Here is a 6,794-nt window from a genome sequence, read left to right as displayed (position 1 = left end):
GTGTGTGTGTGTGTGTCTGCTGCCAGGAAAACAATACTTTCTCAACCTTGTGCGTGCGAGTGTGTGCGTGCGTGTGTCAAAGGAACAATGTCTTTTCAGTGCTGGTTATTTTCTGGTGGTCGAGGAGGCCATTGTGGGGGGAGACTGATGACTGAAGGGCTACATTTCAGATTCAGATTTCAAAGATTTGTTACTATTAATTATTGCAAAAACACTTAGTATTTAGCATTTTCCTGAGTAGCTAAAGAGGAGCAGTTGTTGTTTTTTTGTGGGCTTGGCCGTGCTGCTGTCAGGGAAGGAAACTCCAAGGTGCTGGTCGGTCTGAGACGGTGACCAAGTCTGAGAACACAACGTATTGTGTCTGCAAACAGGGACAACAAACAGAACTAATTATAGAGGAGCAGCGGAAATGACCCGCAGCTTGTGAGGGCTTGTTTCCGTGTTGCCGCACACAAATGTTCCAAGTCTAATTTAGAAAATCCTTCCCATTGCCACTGCGGAAGACCGGATGAGTTATTTTTAAATGTCACTTATTCTCATTTTTTTTTTAATTTTTCATCCTTGACTACCTCACATAGCTTATTATCCTAAAATATATATATATATATATATTTAAATTATAGATTTACAGAAAACTGTACGATTGGCCCTCTGTTTTCTGCTTCCTGCAAAAACATCATCATCATCAACAACAACAACAAAAAAAAAATGGTGGATTGTAGTTTCCTGATAAAACTGATGCTTTGTTAGAAAAGCAGCGCAAGCAAAAGGAGTTAAGACTTTTCTCTTTTCTGGGGAGTTCACTGACAGGACGGATACATTGGTAAAGACGTTTGGGTAATAGGGTCCTTCAAAGACACGGTGAAATATTTATGTTCTGAAAACACACAGTGAGACTTGATTAATAATTTTTCTTTGACAAAATAAAGCAAGTGCTACTCTTACATTCCGTCATGTTATGGAGGCAAGACGCATTTAATTGAGCAGTGCTTTTAATTTCACGTGCACTCAGCACGCAATGTCTCATGAACGTTGTCATCTATAGCGATACAACCTCTGCTGGTGGCTTGATGTCACTACAACCAAACTTGAATTACGGCAACCTCGAATGGCCAATATATCAAAACTCACAACACATTCTGAAATGATAATTTGTTATCATGGTTTCTTTGCAACATTGCCCTCTATTGTTCACAGAGTGTGACTACATGTCTGTTTCTGACTCAGGTCAAGTTTGACTCCATTAGAAACCATTCAAGCCATAAAATGTGGACACAAAAAAGTCATTCTGTCCTTGAAAACTGGTTTAACTCAAAACTTCCACTGAACGAATCAGCATTGACCTGATTCAATTAGTTTAATGGAGCCACTAAACAGGTTCCAGGGCATGTGACAAGAAGCTGCCAAGTAATTCTGCTGCATCATCTGGCAGACAAATGCTTCCTTTGACAGATTCACACTTCAGCAACTTGTCTATAAACAAACAAATTAATAATAGACAAATAAACGACAAATACACCAATAAATGCTGGTATTAGCTTTCCATCCACAAAAAGACAAATATTTAAAGTTTGTAAGGGGGAAAAAAAAGATGACCTGGAGTTATTGACGGCAAGGCCAAAAGTAAACAGCCAAGCTGAGGAGAAAAACACTTGGACCCACACCATGTAAACACATCTGAGTGACACAATGTTGTAGAGCTCAACATCTAACTACCTCAAGGCAAAGAAACTCTGTTTTCATTCTAAATCCCTCCACTGGGTGGCAGCATCGCTCTAACAACAGGCCGCTGAAGTCGGGGACGCGATCCACGTTCTCCTCCTGACACTTAAGTGGCAACACCCTAAATGTTGTTATCATTGTTTTTGTTTGCACGGCAAGATCCTGGTGGCGTCTAACATCTGGCGCGCGGACTTGATTATCACGAGCTCAGCTCACCTGTCCGACCGCATCAAAGCAGATCAGCGGCGTGTTTCCTCAAAGACACTCCTCTCTCCTACCACGCCTCTGGATTCGCTTGTCAGCCTGACGCGCAGAAGAAACCAGTCGCTCGGAGATAAAACATTGTGATGTAGTCACCGGAGTCTGTCCGCTTAATGTCAGCACGTAAAAATAATTACCTTACCCAGCAAGATGGAGGGTGGTGGTGGTGGTGTAAATAACCACCAGCAGGTTTTGCTTGCACTTTCCAAACGCAGCCACACCACATCACACATGCATGCGCACCCAAACATATCGTTCCAGCAGCAGATAGCCTGTAGCGGCCTTATCTCCTCTTTGCTGTCAGCCACCCCGAGCCTTTAAAGGCCGTTGGTGCGTGAGGCTGTCGCTCACTGGCTGCCAGTCAAGATTGACTCCTGCGATACGCAAGAACAATTTCCCGGCGTATCAACTACCGTGACATTTTAGAATTCCGAGGCAAAAAAAAAAAAGTTTATTTCCCGGAAGTAAACTTCTTCTTTGGAGTCAAGGTGCCAAGAATGTCTCCTAAAAGACACACAGAGAGGTAGGTTGGCAGCAGTGGAGAGAGTTTTGGGGATTTATGGCTATGGCTATTCAAAAAACTGGCTCGCTGTTCTGTTCATTTTTTTTTTTGTTTAGTTTTTTTTGTTTGTTTTTGGAAGTCAACCAGTGGTTACTCATTTTATCAAGATACAATATGGATCATAATAATTCAAACGCACACATCCCATCCATCCATACTTTATTGCCAGGAATTATCATGAACAGTTGATTACAATTTAATTGGCTTGTGTTTTCATTGTAAACATACCATAAGGTGGTGCCATATCCCCATGCTTTGACAGTGAGACTGCTATTTAGAATTTTTCTACTGACTGTTACTGTTATGTCTGTGAAGGTTCTCAGTCATCCAGCTCATTTTAAAGTACAAGGGTTAAGTTGGGACAACTGGACTTGGAAACTCCACTGTTACGTATTGTAAAAAATTCCCAACTGAAAATGAAATTTTACAAACAAACAGCCCCCAATTGTGAACTGGTTCTCATTGTTCACTTCAAAGAACTGTTCCAATGACTGACTCATTCACGAACGTCACATCTCTAGTTCTCAGTTGTCGTCAGTCTTGGAGATTTGAGTTGTACGCAACTGGATTCAGGAAATAATGTTTGGGTCCAGAGGTGAGAGGTCACCGGAGGGAAGAAACAAAGGAACATGCCAACGAGGTTGTGCCAGTACTGCCGAATGGTGGGAGGAGGAGCTTAAAGGCTCAGCAGACAATCCCGAGGAGCCGGCGGTGAGCGGTTACGGCGCCTTGTCACCGCCCTCACTGTTGATTTATTGCTTTGTCTAACGATTTTGTTTTATGACTAACAATGAAGCCTGTCAGATGACACAGAGGTGTGTGAATCAAATGTTTGGCACAATTAGCAAAATCTACAAAGCTCCGACCTGGGAATGGTTTATGTGAAAGAATAAATGATAGTGGCTTGTTGGTCCAGAGACGGAGGTTTAAATGAAAATCCTTTAAACGTCTGTGCAGAGAAGCAATAGTGCAATAAAACTGGCACGGGCAAGACTGAGTTCAACTCTGTTTATCAATCCTCCACTTTAAATAATCGGCTGCAGCCAGTGACTGGCGATGAATGCGTTTTTTTTTGTTGTTCTTGTCATTTTTTTTCCATCCTCATTTTTCACCTGAGCACTGGCAGCAGAAAGCGATGCCTGGCTCTGGCGGAGCCTCTGGGCACAGACTGCAAGCAACTCTGCTATCGGCACATCAGTCTGGAACGTCAGTCACCTGCAGAGCACGCTGCCTGGCTGCAGCAGCAGCACCACCTCCCTCTGACACAGCCCGCTTTGTCTCCAAGGACTGAGTGCCTCTGGAGCAGGAAGAAGTTGGAGTTCCATTAGATGTGGCGATGAAGCACGATCTTGTTAACTGTTTTTTTTTTGTTGTTGTTGTTGGTGTAATTAGGGATTATGAGGAAATTATTATTCTATGGAATTCTGTGACACACCCGGTTTATTGTTATAGGCTTTCAAAGGAAAAGGACGAAACCCTCTCGGCTTGACGTGACATGACGGTTACCTGAAGAGGCCTCAGACTCAGCTTCCATGAAATAAACACTGTGAGGAATTCTTGGCCCAACTGGCCAGACATCCCAACCCAAGAGGATCAGACCAGTGACGCCGGCCTTTAATGTCAAATACAACCCTGCGGCTATGCCATCCTTTTAACTATTCCAACTATTCATCCACTTGGATTGTCCTAAATCCCACTCCCACCCTCTGCAGACTCCAGATCAGCGGTGGCCTGGAGTGTGGCAGTTTGTAAGTATGTAAATGTCAATAACCGGTTTCCTCTGTGGTCAGAGTTTGAACTGAAATGAGCCGTTTCACATTACAGCCAACAGGGGCAGAGGCACCGCTAAGCTTAAATCTGCTTCAAGGTCACGACGAGGGTGTTCTGGCTCAAGGCCGGTTGTGTTAGAACGACAAGATGTGCACATTTAAAAGGCCCTTTGTTATGCAAAGAGTCACATTACCAATACTTTCTAACAGTAATCAGCATCTCTGTCCTCCCAGTGAACCGACCAGAAGCCTCCACTTCTGTTGCTTACTTCCCTCAGCTCTTTGTGATGTAACAAAGGGCACAGACAACTCTCCCACATTGACAACACCCCCAACCAGGAGTCCAAACATGTGGAAGGTTCAACAGAGCACCAGTTTTTGTTGAAGACTGTAAACACAGGGTAACTGTGAGTTTTCTACAGATTTGTTGAATATATATATATTTTTTTGTAATTTTTTGCATAGTTAATCATCCCTTAGTCACGGCAAAAAAGACCACTAACGCTGCTCCAAGGTCAGTGTGGAAAGTACAACAAAAGGTTTTTTTGATTTTTTTTTTCTCCCCCCAGGGATCTATTGAGTGATTTCAGAGGGATAAGTAATCAGACGAGGGTTTGCAACTGGACTCCAGGATGATAAATGAAGATCTAAAAAAATACTGCCGGACTTCAAAGAAAGAAACCTCTAAATTTTACGGGTTGGACAAACTACAAAGACAATTAAGCCACGCGGATGCTTAAAAATACAGAGGAAGTGCAAGACTGTTTGCTGAAATTTATCAGCAGCATCAAAGTAGTCAGTGGGCCGTCCTGATATGCTGATGTGCGTGCCGGCAGCTGGCAGCGTGTGCCGCAGCCAGGCTCAGGGCAAACGCCTCAAAGGGCCGCATGTCTTTCCAGGGAAGAGAGGTGGTCGCCATGTTTACACTAACCCCCGGCTGTGGTGAGGACGGGAAATGATCCGGGACATTTATCTTATTTACGGCTAGCTCAGGTCACACGCAACTGATAGCAGAAATCAGCCGAGGCATTGTTGAATCAGGGCCGCAGGGAAACCCGCAACTGAGTCAAGACAAAAACAACAGACAACAAAATACAGAAAAACAACAACAAAAGAGAAAGAAATGAAGACACCGGTTGTGATAGCTTGTTTTGGTTGCTTAGTGACGTTATGTTTGGTTTCCCTCCAGTCTTAGTTTTTTTATTTGGTTTTGCTTCGGCGGTAGAAACCAAAAAAAACACACAACAGGCACTGAAATGGATCATTATTTACTGTTGAGGACGACAAACTGTAAACAAAGCATTGCTAGAGGGACATTAGTGTCATATATTCATAACTAGAATGGAGCCTTTTTAATAGGAAAAACCACAAAAGTTAAAAAAAAAACCCAACAACTTCTAAATCTGATTGAAGAGCTGAATTGAAACACTGTTTTTGTGAAGGAATGAAAACATACCAACGCACTCAGGCTAACAGATCTGGTGGTATTGAGTGTCAGCATGTATGGCGCCGGATCGTTTATTAAGTTATTATAGTTTATTAAGCGTTAGACAATAAACACAGGCAGGCCCAGATTTCCCAGGGTGCACCTCATCTCCAGGGTATTTTCTTTTGCTGAGGCCGTGTGTCGCAAGGGTCGGAAACGTGGGAAAAAGTGGGAACGGCCCCTGGCTAGCGCGTTAGCGTAGCTCGCAGTTATCTGCAGCTGCAATCGGCGTTGAGAGGTGGGGGTGGTGGGGGCAAAAAAACGGAATAATTCCATGCGCAACGTTGGTTTACATTCCCAACAAGCGATTGCACAATTATCCATTATGAGCGGGCGAGCGAAACAGGATGTGTTGCCTCACTGTCATTGTGTCTGGCGGTCCTTGCGCTGGGGCCGATAAGAGCGCCGGCCGGACTGTCCATTCACAAAACTTCTCATGAGGTCACTCAGCTGTTGGATATTAAAAGCCAGCTGGGGGTGGTGGTCGTGGTGTGGGGGGGCGAGAAAGTATCAACCATCAGGATGTTTTTCTCCCCTTGACATGATAAGGCTGCTTGTTCCTTCCTTCCACCGAGGCATTGTCCGCGCCGGGCGACAACAAGCCGAGGAGCATCACGACGTCCCGTATCAACGCCTGATTCACTCACAAGTGTTGTTGTGCACCGGCCGGCCGCAGCTGCGCAGGAAGAGGAGCCTCTCAGGTTATCGTGGGCTCCCGCCGGACACACTCCCTTCAGCGGCGACGCTTCGCATGTGTGTATTTTCTCAGTGCCTTCACAGGGGAAACAAGCAGGGAAACTCCTGCGGTGAAGGAACTTTGCTGTGGAGTGAAAGCTGTGCCAAGCCTCAGTGAGCTGAACACTGGAGCTGAGAGAAAGTCATAAATTCAGACAAAAACACACACACACACACACACACACACACACACACACACACACACACACACACACACACACACACGCACGCACACAGTGCTGCACATGAGCGTGACTCA

The sequence above is a fragment of the Nelusetta ayraudi genome, unplaced genomic scaffold (genome assembly GCF_046127955.1).
Source record: "Nelusetta ayraudi isolate G7.1 ecotype Tasmania unplaced genomic scaffold, CSIRO-AGI_Nayr_v1 ptg000059l, whole genome shotgun sequence".
NCBI lineage: Eukaryota > Metazoa > Chordata > Actinopteri > Tetraodontiformes > Monacanthidae > Nelusetta > Nelusetta ayraudi.
Note: the sequence above shows the minus strand (reverse complement) of the source record.